The sequence below is a fragment of the Dendrobates tinctorius genome, unplaced genomic scaffold (assembly GCF_039654945.1).
Source record: "Dendrobates tinctorius isolate UK_male_01 unplaced genomic scaffold, ASM3965494v1 ptg000158l, whole genome shotgun sequence".
NCBI classification, from domain to species: Eukaryota; Metazoa; Chordata; class Amphibia; order Anura; family Dendrobatidae; genus Dendrobates; species Dendrobates tinctorius.
The window spans coordinates 28,598,510-28,612,601 of NW_027361825.1; the positions used below are offsets into that span (position 1 = coordinate 28,598,510).

Consider the following 14,092-nt stretch of genomic DNA (forward strand, 5'->3'; position numbering starts at 1 on the left):
CAGAAAAAAGGACCCGTCTGTCAACCCGAAATGTGGATGATCTAACCTTCATTAAAATGAACCACGCATGGGTTTCCAAGGATTTTGTCCCACCTTCCCCTGATGACACATAGGGTGACAGAAAAATGGCTTGCTTCGGTCCACCTCTTCCTGGTACTTCACCAATTTCGCCTTTTGCATCAGCTGAATGTCCAACATCAACATATGCCACTTTCTAAAACTCCCTAACTGTGCTGCCTCCCCCCCATGGCCGGGGTCACCACCTAGCGCACGACACCGTGCGAGTGCCGTTGCCCTGGACAGGTGGGTAGGCCGACTCTTGGGCGCGGGCACTGGCACAGGGTCCCTCATAGTGCAATCACGTGCAATCCATACTGGGTCTAACACCGTCTGAGCCTGCCTCCTGAGACATATATTTTGAATGTGTACGCTATCCATACATGTTATCTGGGGATACGGTACCCTTTCTAACCTTTGTGCAATCACGTGCAATCCATACTGGGCCTAACACCGTCTGAGCCTGCCTCCTGAGACATATATTTTGAATGTGTATGCTATCCATACATGTTATCCGGGGATACGGTACCCTTTCTAACCTTTGTGCAATCACGTGCAATCCATACTGGGCCTAACACCGTCTGAGCCTGCCTCCTGAGACATATATTTTGAATGTGTACGCTATCCATACATGTTATCCGGGGATACGGTACCCTTTCTAACCTTTGTGCAATCACGTGCAATCCATACTGGGCCTAACACCGTCTGAGCCTGCCTCCTGAGACATATATTTTGAATGTGTACGCTATCCATACATGTTATCTGGGGATACGGTACCCTTTCTAACCTTTGTGCAATCACGTGCAATCCATACTGGGCCTAACACCGTCTGAGAATGATAGATGGGGCCCACCATACACTGGAACATTCCAAAGGTGGACATCAGACACTGGAGCAGCATTTACAGGGCCCATTATACACTAGAGCATTAGAAATGGGGCCCATTATGTTTGGAGCATTATTTGGGCCCATAAGACAGTAGAGCTTCATCCATGGGGACCAACATATACTGTAGCATTATGTGGAGCTCATCATATACTGTTTCAAACATTATATGGGACCAATGATTCTGTATGGAGAAATAGATGGGCCTCGTCATGAGATGTAAAAAGTGAGGTATTTTTCATTGTACTATACCGCTATTTCTCTGCCGTATCGGAGCATGATGATTGTGGTATGTGTTAAAGGGGCGCTCTTTCGCCCAGGGCACATGTAAACCTGGAGCCAGCCCTCCCCCCCCACATTCTGTAGCCAAATAACCCCCATTTTTCAGTGCGTAACTTGTATTATGAAGTTAATTAAGGTTGACAAGCTTAAGTAAGAAGAATTGATGCTTTTGGCATTCAAATGGGCACTGTTGGTGTGTTTCCTGTCCTCCTCTCACTGCCGACTTTTATTCCCCATTGACTTACATTGGGTTTCGTGTTTCGGGACGACCCCGACTTTTCCCTATAATCGGACGATCTTGCTCGACCCGACTTTTGGAAAAGTCGGGTTTCACGAAACGAAACGCGACCCTAAAAAACCAAAAGTCGCTCAACTCTAGTCAGGAGCGTCTACGAGTGAAGAGGGGACGGTGTACGCTCACGCATCCCCAGTACAGAGTACGGTGTGTAAGAAGCGGCCCTGGAAACAGAGGGCCATGAGGTAAAGAAAGTGCGGTATACTGTGGAGGCTGTCAAGTGGACGGCCAGAGAATAAAGCTTGGACCTGTTGCACCCTGAATTTGCCTCCATCTTGTCTCTGTTTCATCTCTGCGCAGTAAGAAGAGGGACCACCCCCCAGCTCGGCCCTCCGACCCCTACATAACCACCATACTGCAGAAGTTCATCTTGGAGCCCACTGTAGATAGAAAGAATCTGAGCACAAAACCCGAGCCCAACCCGTGCTTATTTTTCTCTAGAGGTATCTATAAGGAATCTAAAAAAATTCATGTAAAAAACTGCAGTACTTCTTAATTGAAGAATCAAACTTTTCTGTAATATTAAAAGCACATTAACCCCTTCGCACCCGAGTCTGTTTTTGCCTTCGTGACCGGGCCAATTTTTTCAATTCTGACCAGTGTCACTTTATGAGGTCATAACTCTAGAACGCTTCAACGGATCCTGCTGATTCTGACATTGTTTTCTCGTGATATATTGTACTTCATGACAGTGGTAAAATTTCTTTGCTATGACTTGCGTTTATTTGTTAAAAATATGCAAATTTGGAGAAAATTTTGAAAATTTTGCAATTTTCAGATTTTTAATTTTTATGCCCTTAGATCAGAGAGTTATATCGCACAAAATAGTTAATAAATAATATTTCCCACATGTCTACTTTATATCTGCACAATTTTGTAATCAAAATTTTTTTTTGTTAGGAAGTTGTAAGAGTTAAAAGTTGACCAGCGATTTCTCATTTTTACAACAAAATTTGCAAAACCATTTTTTTTAGGGACCACCTCACACTTGAAGTGAGTTTGGGGGGTCAATATGACAGAAAATACCCAAAAGTGACACCATTCTAAAAACTGCACCCCTCAAGGTACTCAAAACCACATTCAAGAAGTTTATTAACCCTTCAGGTGCTTCACAGGAATGAATGGAATGTGGAGGGAAAAATAAACATTTCCTTTTCTTTCACAAAAATTTTCCTTTAGACTTTTTTTTCTTTACTTTCGCAAGGGTAACAGAAGAAAATGATCTATACATTTTGCTTTTCAATTTCTCCTGAGCATGCCGATACCCCATATGTGAGAGAATAATACTGTTTGGGTGCACAGCAGAGATTAAAAGGGAAGGAGCACCACTTGACTTTTGGAATGCAAAATTGGCTGGAATCGATAGCGGACACCATGTTGCATTTGGAGAGCCCCTGACATGCCTAAACAGTGGAAACCCCCAACAAGTGACCCCATTTTGGAAACTAGACCCCTTAGGGAACTTATCTAGATGTGTATTGAGCACCTTGAACCCACAGGTGCTTCACAGAAGTTTATAACATAGAGCCGTGGAAATAAAAAAAAGCAACATTTTTCACATATAAATTGTTTTAGCTTCATATTTTGCATTTTTATAAGGGTAACAGGAGAAATTGATCCATACAATTTGTTGAGCAATTTCTCCTGAGCATGCTGATACCCCATATGTGGGAGAATACTACTGTTTGGGCGCATGGCAGAGCTTGGAAGGGGAGGAGTGCCATATTGGAGAGCAGATTTTGCTGGAATTGTTTGTGGGTGACCTGTCACATTGTCAGAGCCCTTGACGTGCCTAAACAGTGGAAACCCCCAATAAGTGACCCCATTTTGGAACCTAGACCCCCCCATGGAACTTATCTAGATGTGTAGTGGGCACTTTGAACGCCCAAGTGCTACACAGAAGTTAATAACGAAGATCCGTGAAAATAAAAAAAATCATATTTTTTCCACAAAAAATTACCTTTTCGCCCTCAATTTTTTTTTCCAAAGGGTAACCAGAGAAATTAGACCCCAACAGTTGTTGTGCAATTTGTCATGAGTATGATGACACCCCATATGTGGGGATAAACCACTGTTTGGGCGCATGTCAGAGCTTGGAAGGGAAGGAGCGCCATATTGGAGTTCAGATTTTGCTGGAATGTTTTGAGGATGTCATGTCACATTGTCAGAGCCCCTGAGGTGCCAGAACAGCATAAGCCCCCAAAAGTGACTGCATTGAATGTCAAAAAAGTTTAAAAACGTGGTTCTGTATGGAAGATTTTAAAGCAGTCATGGAGGCATAAGGCTGGCAATGATGGGCATTGTGGGCAATAATAGCGGGTATCATGCCTCATTCCTCTCTTGGAACATACACAACATCTTCTCTGGGGGTTCTTTCTTGTTTCAGTTGCTGGAATGAGTGCAATAAAATGTCGCTCAGTGAGTCTTCTAACATCTTCAGATTCTAAAGGATTGGCGGGGACAAAATTTTCAAAAACAAGATGTTCAATGACCTTTTCCTGATAATCAAGGAAAGTATCTGTATTTCCGGCTTTTCTGTACAACACAAAGGAATCATATGTGGCCACCTGAAACAAATAAATGACTAACTTCTTATACCAGGTATATGATTTTCTTGATACCTGGTATGGCTGTAGAACCTGATCTGCAAGGTCCACACCCCCCATATATTTGTTGTAGTCAATGACAGACACAGGTTTTGGAGTGGTGGATCCCTGATGGTCTGCAGTGGCCTTTGTGGCATCTGTGTGGATCGAGCTCAGGATAAAAATATCTTTTTTATCCTTATACTTAAGGGCAAGCAGCTCTCCATTGCGTAAAGCCCCTGACTGCCCCTTTCGGAACTTTTCGTTGACCAACGATTGTGGAAACCCCTGACGGTTTTTGCGAATGGTCCCACAAGCCCCTATGTTATGGTCAACCAGACTTTTAAATAGGGGTATGCTGGTGTAGTAGTTGTCAACATACAGATTATAGCCTTTTTGTAAAAATGGAGTTATCAGCTCCCAAACAATTTTTCCAGATGTCCCCAGATAAGTAGGGCATCCTGGTGGGTTTAGTTGGCTATCTTTCCCCTCATAAAAGCGAAAAGCAGCTGTGTATCCGGTTGAACTCTCACATTTTATAGAGCTTTATTCCGAACCTTGCTCTCTTAGAAGGAATAAATTGCTTGAGGTGCAGTCTTCCATTGAATTTTACAAGGGACTCATCAATGGAAATGTTTTCTGTTGGGGTGTAGAGCCTCAAGAACTTTTCTGTTAAGTCTTTGATGATGGGTCTGATTTTGAATAGTCTGTCATATTCTGAGGCATCTCTGAGCAGGGATTGACTATTGTCGTTAAAATGCCAAAACCTCATGAGCATTTCATAACGGGTCCTAGGAGGAACTGCAGAAAACATAGGGGTGGCTTGAACAGGGCGGTTGGACCAATAGGACCGAATGCTCTTTTTTTTACAAGCCCCATAGCGAATGTAAGTCCTAAAAATTTTTTCATTTCTAGGACATTAGTTGGTGTCCATAAATTTGACCAAGCATAATAGGATCGTGGATTCTGGCTGATGAATTGGGACACATATAAATTTGTTTGTAGGACAATATGCTCTATCAAGCTATCTGTCATAAACAAATTAAAAAAATTAATTGGTCCAAAATTTTCCACCTCCACATTTATACCAGGAATGGCATTAAAATTAGGGATGAATGGAGTAGCCGAATCTGAAGCCTCCCATCTGGGAAATGCTACATCAAGAGGCAAAGCCCCTTGGACACTGAAGTGCGCCAATTCACGAGCACTAGGGACAGCGCTAGTACTGAGCATTGTTCCCTGAGTTGGAGACGTTTCTCCAGAAGCGCTATTTGTCCTTCTTGTTGTACTGGTCCTTGTGTGTGAAGATGGACCAGAATCACTGCTCATTTCTGAGCTATCACTGTCGCTGCTACTAAAGTCCATGAAATCCACATCGCCATCTGACACTGCACTTTCTTCACTGTCAGAACATAACAGTGCATAAGCTTCCTCTGTACTATAATACAGACGGGCCATTTTATTAGTTTTTAAAAATTTTTTTTCCAGAAATAGAAAACTCTGAGGTGACGTGACTGACTGACGTGACTGACGTGACTGACTGACGTGACTGACGTGACGTGACTGACGTGACGTGACTGACTGACGTGACGTGACTGACGTGACGTGACTGACGTGACGTGACTGACTGACATGACGTGACTGACAGACGTGACGTGACGTGACTGACGTGACGTGACTGACGTCACGTGACTGACTGACGTAACCCTAACTTTAGCCTAACAGTAACCCTAACTGTTACTAGCCCTAACCTGCCTTATCTGTGTTTTTAACTGTTTTTTTTACTTTATAGCACAATTGCTGCCTGGCACAGCTGTTGCCAGCAGCACTTGTAACACTGTTTCTCCTCAAATCTCTCACTGACAGGAGCTCTGAGGAGAAACAGCATTTTTATAAGGCAGATCGCTGGGAAAGTTTGTTGCTACAACAAACTTTTCCCAGCGAGCTCTCTCATTGGCTGCTGTGATCTGACATCATCAGTACCTGAACCAATCAGGTCTCGATGAGGTCAGGGGTCGCAGCATGCATTGTGCGCCGGGATCCCTGCATTATAAGGTACGTGGGGGTCCCGGGGGGCACAAAACCGCCGACAGTAGATAAACGTCGGCGCTGCACAGAGCCCAGCAAGCGCCGACGTTTATCTACCGTTGGCGGTCGGGAAGCGGTTAAGAAAGCTGCTTCACATCACCAGCACCAAAAACACATTAAATAAGGTGGGGTAAGGCCTATAAAAAAGCAGCAATAATCAGAGAAGATTGTCATTGTGTTTTTTGGTGCTGACACCTGCAGAAAACAAAAACACGGTATTTACTCCATGTGTGAACAGTAACACGACCTTACAGACACCAGAAAGCCAGATGTCATATAGTGAATCTACACGAAGGTGATAAAGTTCTGGCTGCTCAGACGAACAAAAAATCATTCCACAGGTCCCAACTAGAGACGAGCATGAAGCAAGCACAGATGATGTTGCGCCAACCCTGGCTAATACGCCGGAAGGTAAGAGTTATGCAGCCTCCCATCCAGCCACAGATAACACTGACCTGGATGATGGACCGGAGTCCCGTGAATCGATCCTCTCATCTCTAGTCCCAACCGGATAGTCCCAGATTTGGGTCTACACCCTGATGTCTCAGGCATCATGTCCCTCACTGCCACTGCCCTTCTGACATCTCCTCCTGCCAGGGAAGAAAAAAAGGTAAATAGGCATGGACTGGGGTGTGGCTAAATTTTGCTGCATGGTTTGTCCCTCGCTTTGTACTTCAAAAGTTGGATGCTATACCCAAAATGGTATCAATAAAAATGTCAGCTCAGGACACAAAAAATGAGCCTCACACAGACCCACATCTTGAAAATTGAAAACGTTATGGCTCTAGTAAAAAAAAGGGGCAAACGCAAAACATTTTTTTTAAACTATTTTAATTTTTTTCCCATCATTTTAATAAAATAAAAACTATGCATGTTTGGTATCTGTGTGATTGTACTGACCTAAGGATTCATATTTCTAAGTGATTTTTACTGTAAAACGAATGTTGTAACTAAAAGAAAATCAAAAACTATTGCAGAATTTTCCTTTTTTTGTTATTTCATCAAACAAGGAATTTTTTCCTATTTTACAGTACATCACATGATAAAATGTACGGTGTCATTCAAAAGTTCAACTCAGCCCACAAAAAACAAGCCCTCATATGACTATGGGGACAGAAAAATAGAAAAGTAATGGCTCTTTTAACCCCTTCACCCCCAAGGGTGGTTTGCACGTTCATGACCGGGCCAATTTTTACAATTCTGACCACTGTACATTTATGAGGTCATAACTCTGGAACGCTTCCATGGATCCTGGTGATTCTGACACTGTTTTCTCGTGACATATTGTACTTCATGTTAGTGGTAAAATTTCATTCAAATAGCTTGCGTTTATTTGTGAGAAAAATGGAAATTTGGCGAAAATTTTGAAAATTTCGCAATTTTCCAACTTTGAATTTTTATGCCCTTAAATCACAAAAAACTTGATAACTAACATTTCCCACATGTTTACTTTACATCAGCACAATTTTGGAACCACAATTTTTTTTGTTAGGAAGTTATAAGGGTTAAAAGTTGACCAGCGATTTCTCATTTTTACAACATCATTTTATTTTTAGGACCACATCACATTTGAAGCCACTTTGAGGGGTCTATATGATAGAAAATACCCAAAAGTGACACCATTCTAAAAACTGCACCCCTTAAGGTGCTCAAAACCACATTCAAGAAGTTTATTAACCCATTAGGTGCGTCACAGGAATTTTTTTGAATATTTAAAAAAAAATGAACATCTAACTTTTTTTCACAAAAAAAATACTTCAGGTTCAATTTTTTTTATTTTACCAAAGGTAACAGGAGAAATTGGACTGCAAAAGTTATTGTGCAATTTGTCCTGAGTACGCAGATACCTGATATGTGGGGGGGAACGACTGTTTCGGCGCATGGCAGAGCTCAGAATGGAAGGAGCGCCGTTTGACTTTTTCAATGCAAAATTGGCTGGAATTCAGATCGGACGCCATGTCACGTTTGGAGAGTCCCTGATGAACCTAAACAGTGGAAACCCCATATAAGTGACCCCATTTTGGAAACTAGACCCCCCAAGGAACTTATCTAGATATGTGGTGAGAACTTTGAACCCACAAGGGCTTTACAGAAGTTTATAACGTACAGCAGTACAATTAAAAAATCATATTTTTTCCACAAAAATGATCTTTTCACCCCAATTTTTATTTTCCCAAGGGTAACAGGACCCTAAAAGTTATTGTGCAATTTGTCCTGAGTACGCTGATACCCCACATGTGGGGGTAAACCACTATTTGGGCGCATGGCAGAGCTCAGAAGGGAAGCAGCGCCATTTGACGTTTTTGGCTGGAATTGAGATCGGACACCATGTCGCGATTGGAAAACCCCTGATGTACCAAAACAGTGGAAACCCCCCACAAATGACACCATTTTGGAAACTAGACCCCCAAAGGAACTTATCTAGATGTGTGGTGAGAACTTTGAACCCCCAAGGGCTTCACAGAAGTTTATAACATAAAGCCATACAATTAAAAAATCATATTTTTTCCACAAAAATGATCTTTTCATCCTCAATTCTTATTTTTCCAAGGGTAACAGGACCCTAAAAGTTATTGTGCAATTTGTCCTGAGTACGCTGATACCCCACATGTGGGGGTAAACCACTATTTGGGCGCATGGCAGAGCTCGGAAGGGAAGCAGCGCCATTTGACGTTTTTGGCTGGAATTGAGATCGAACACCATGTCGCGATTGGAAAACCCCTGATGTACCTAAACAGTGGAAACCCCCCACAAATGACACCATTTTGTAAACTAGACCCCCAAAGGAACTTATCTAGATGTGTGGTGAGCACTTTGAACCCCCCAGTGCTTCACAGAAGTTTATAACGCCCGGGCGTGAAAATAAAAAATTCGTATTTTTTCCACAAACATGATCTTTTAGTCACCATTTTTTTATTTTCCCAAGGGTACCAGGAGAAATTGGACCCCAAAAGTTGTTGTCCAATTTGTCCTGAGTACGCTGACACCCCATATGTGGGAGAAAACTACTGTATGGGCACACGTCGGGGCTCGGAAGGGAAGTAGTGACGTTTTGGAATGCAGACTTTGATGGAATGGTCTGCGGGTGTCATGTTGCCTTTGGAGAGCCCCTAATGTACCTAAACAGTGGAAACCCCCCACAAATGACCCCATTTTGAAAACTAGACCCCCTAAGGAACTTATCTAGATGTGAGGTGAGCACTTTGAACCCCCAAAGGCTTCACAGAAGTTTATAATGCCAGGGCATGAAAATAAAAAAAACGTATTTTTTCCACAAACATGATCAATTAGTCCCCAATTTTTTTATTTTCCCAAGGGTAACAGGAGAAATTGAACCCTAAAAGTTGTCCAATTTGTCCTGAGTACGCTGACACCCCATATGTGGGAGAAAACTACTGTATGGACACACGTCAGGGATCAGAAGGGAAGTAGTGACGTTTTGGAATGCAGACTTTGATGGAATGGTCTGCAGGTGTCATGTTGCCTTTGGAGAGCCCCTAATATACCTAAACAGTGGAAACCCCCCACAAATGACCCCATTTTGGAAACGAGACCCCCTAAGGAACTTATCTAGATGTGTGGTGAGCACTTTGAACCCCCAAGGGCTTCACAGAAGTTTATAATGCCCGGGCATGAACATAAAAGAATCATATTTTTTCCACAAACATGATCAATTAGTCCCCAATTTTTTCATTTTCCCAAGGGTAACAGGAGAAATTGGACCCCAGAAGTTGTTGTCCAATTTGTCCTGAGCACGCTGACACCACATATGTGGGAGAAAACTACTGTATGGGCACACGCCAGGGCTCGGAAGGGAAGTAGTGACGTTTTGGAATGCAGACTTTGATGGAATGGTCTGCGGGTGTCATGTGCGTTTGGAGAGCCCCTGATGTACCTAAACTATTGAAACTCCCCACAAGTGACCCATTTTGGACACTAGACCCCCCACGGAACTTATCTAGATGTGTGGTAAGCACTTTGAACCCCCAAGTGCTTCACAGAAGTTTATAACGCTCGGACGTGAAAATAAAAAAATCATTTTTTTCCACAAAAATGATATTTTTGCCCCCAATTTTTTATTTTCCTAAGGGTAACAGGAGAAATTAGACCCCAAAAATTGTTTTTCAATTTGACCCGAGTAGGCTGATACCCTACATGTGGGGGGTAAAACACTGTTTGGGCGCATGGCAGAGCTTAGAAGGGAAGGAGCACCATTTGACTTTTTCAACTCAGAATTGGCTGGAATTGAGATCAGACGCCATGTTGCATTTGGAGAGCCCCTGAAGTGCCCAAACAGTGGAAACCCCCAATTCTAACTCCAACCCTAACCCCAACACACCCCTAACCCTAATCTCAGCCCTAACCCTAACCCTAGCCCTAACCCTAGCCCTAACCCTAACCCTACCCTAACCCTAACCCTAACCCTAATGGAAAAATGGAAATAAATTCATTTTTTTTATTTTATTATTTTTCCCTAACTAAGGGGGTGATAACGGGGGGTTTGATTTACTATTTATGGTGGTTTTTATATTTGGCAGCTGTCGCACGCTAAAAGACGCTTTTTTTTTCTAAAAATAGTTTTTGCATCACCACATATTGAGAGCTATAATTTTTCCGTATTTCGACCTACTGAGTTATGTGAGGTCTTATTTTTTGCGGGACGAGTTGACGTTTTTATTGGTACCATTTTCGGGCACGTGACATTTTTTGATCGCTTTTATTCCGATTTTTGGGACGCAGAATGAACAGAAGCCAGCGTTTCATGAATTTCTTTTGGGGGGGTGCGTTTACACCGTTCCGCGTGCGGTAAAATTGATAAAGCACTTTTATTCTTCGGGTCAGTACGGTTACAGCGATACCTCATTTAGGTCGTTTTTTTTATGTTTTGTCGGTTTTATGCAATGAAAACTATTTTATATAAAAAATAATTATTTTTGCATCGCTTTATTCTGCGAGCTATAACTTTTTTATTTTTTCGCTGATGATGCTGTGTGGCGGCTCGTTTTTTGCGGGACAAGATGTCGTTTTCAGCGGTACCATGGATATTTATGTGCTTCTTTTTGATCGCGCGTTATTACACTTTTTGTTTGGCGGTATGATAATAAATCATTATTTTTTGCTTCGTTTTTTATTTTTATTTTTTAAGGGGTTCGCTAAAGGGGTTAACTAATGGGATAGTTTTATAGGGCAGGTCGTTATGGACGCGGTGATACCTAATGTGTACTTTTATTGTTTTTTTTTGTTTTTTTTATTTCCAAAAAAAGGATTTATTTGGGGAATATTTTTTTTTTTTCTAATTTATTTGGCGATTTTTTTTAATTTATTTTAACAATTTTTTTTATTTTTTTTTAACTTTATTAAATAGTCCCAGGTGGGACATCACTGTCCTGTGACAGATCGCTGATCTGTGACATCACAGATCACTGTGACAGATCAGTGATCTGTCACAGGAATTGAAGCAGACTTCCTCATGCCTGCGCTTTGCAGGCACTGAGGAAGCCAGCTTCCTGCAGGCCCCCGAAGGCCCCCGTCGCCATCTTGGATTCGGGGGCCTGCAGGAAAGGAGCCCCCCGCAGCAGCGCTGCACATTGAGCTGCCGTGGGGGGCTTAGGGAAGCATGGAGGGAGCCCCCTCCCTGCCGATGCTTCCCTTTAACCCCCGGTACACTGCAATCGTGTTTGATCGCGGTGTGCAAGGGGTTAACGTGTCGGGGGCGGTCCGTGACCGCCCCTGACACATTGTGGCGGGTGTCAGCTGTGATAATCAGCTGACACCCGGCCGCGATCAGCGGCGCTCACCACGTGGGCGCCGCTGATCGCGGTAGACGTACTATCCCGTCCATGGGCATAGGGGCCCAGGTCCCATGGACGGGATAGTACGTCGGATGTCAGAAAGGGGTTAAGAAAGGGAGGAAAAAATGAAAGCGTAAAATCAGAAAATTGCTCGGTCAAGAATGAGTTAAAGAACTGGCGAAATTTGTTTTGAGGGATTGGAGGGAAATGTGGGGGCAGGACAGGTGAGTATAATATTTTATTAATTTTAGCCTCTTCCCTGTCCTCTATTTATTACCCTTTGGGGGAGGTAGCTTTTCAAGGCAGATTCGATTTGGACTGAATTTTTAACCACGAAATTACCTTGTGTTCCAAATAAATGGAGCAATATACACTCCAAATAAAGGGAGCACCATGTGTTCCTCATACAGGAAGTATCATGTGTTCCACTAAGGACTCATACTCGCGAGAAATACAGACGAGTGCAATCGATTAAAAAAACGGATTGCACTCGGACCAATGTTATTCAATAGGAGACATCTCATTTGCAAGTTTTTTCTTAGCCAAAATCGGATTGAGAAAAAAATTGCAGCATGCTGCGTACAGCTGTGTATCTCGGACTAGACTCGCCAATGCAAGTCAATGGGTGCGCTGACATCACTAAAGCTGCCCAGAGGCCCCACCTGACCTGAGGTAAACTCGGCAGCATGGGAAAGTATTCAGAAACTTTCCCACGCTACAGAGTTCATGTCCGGTCAGGCGGGGAGGCTGCGCAGGCAGGTTTTCATTCATTCCTCATTGGTTTACAGCCGGGTCAGTCGCATTAGCACTGCTCCAGGTTATAAACTATTTAACCCCTTGAGATGCATGGGAATTAATTGTATGGCGGACAGGTATGGGATATTGTTTGTTTTTTATTTTTTATCTTTTACAGAACAAGGACTTTGCTTAGATTGGGAATTTAATAAAGATGGGAAACCTGTGTGTTTAATTATTTCATTAAAAGTCTTTATTCTTAATGTGTTTGTGTCTTTTTAACCCTTTCATACTTACTAATGGATAGGTATCTTATTGACCCCTCTCCATTATTACCTGGGCTTAATTTCACCCTACAATAGCAAGGTGACATTAACCCCTTATTACCCCATATGCCACTGCTACAGGGCAATGGGAAGAGAGAGGCTAAGGGCCCCGTTACACGCTTCAATGTCCCAGCGATCCCACCAACGATCCGATGTGGATGGGATCGCTGGAACGTAGTTAGCTGATCGCTGGTGAGCTGTCACATAAGCAGACTCACCAGCGATCAGGACCAGCGAGCACACTGGTATCCAGGGTAAACAGCGGGTATCTAAGCGCTGTGCAGCTCTTAGTTACCCGTTGTTTACCCTGGATACCAGATCAGGACCAGTGAGCACGCTGGTATCCAGGGTTTACAGCGGGTATCTAAGCACCGCGCGGCTCTTAGTTACCCCCTGTTTACCCTGGATACCAGCTCCCAGCGACTGCTGTATGGTGCTGGGAGCATGCTGATCGTTGGTCTCTCACTGTCACACGCAGCGATGTGTGCTGCCCAGCGGGAGACCAGCGATAGATTTATGACCCAGACCATTAGGCAATGAATAACGATCAGCCAACTGGTCATTGATCGTTGCTACGTGTCACATGCAACGATGTCGTTTCGACATCGCTGCAACGTTACCAAACTTGAGACGTTGCAACGATATCGTTCACAATATTGTTGCGTGTAACGGGGCCTTAAGTGCCAGAATTGGCGCATCTTACAGATGCGCCTTTTTCTGGGGTGCCTGGGGGCAGATGTTTTTAGCTGGGGGGGCAAAACCAATGGTCCCTTTCTAGGCTATTAATATCTGCCCTCAGTAACTGGCTTTCCCTCTTTGGCGGAGAAAATTGGGCGGGAGCCCACACAATTTTTTTTCTGTGATTATATTCTTTCAGTTAACACCTACAGATCTAAAATTTTACACAAACACAATAATAACATAAACACAATAATAAAATTTTTTGCAAAAAAAGTATCGACTAAATACCCTGTATTTGTTGTCATCTTTTTACCAGCACTTGCTGATTATTGTCATATTTTTCACTCCAGGGTATTTTTGCACATT

At 43.1% G+C, this 14,092-nt stretch overlaps 1 long non-coding RNA gene across 1 annotated transcript in view; it reads right to left on the minus strand.

Moving 5' to 3' along the window:
• The window catches only part of LOC141052021 (uncharacterized), a 104,201-nt gene that overhangs the window by 87,413 nt on the left and 2,696 nt on the right, over window positions 1–14,092 (minus strand). The window contains exon 2 of the long non-coding RNA XR_012220727.1: window positions 6,648–6,782. This is a non-coding gene — a long non-coding RNA (uncharacterized lncRNA). The remainder of the gene's footprint in view (window positions 1–6,647; window positions 6,783–14,092) is intronic.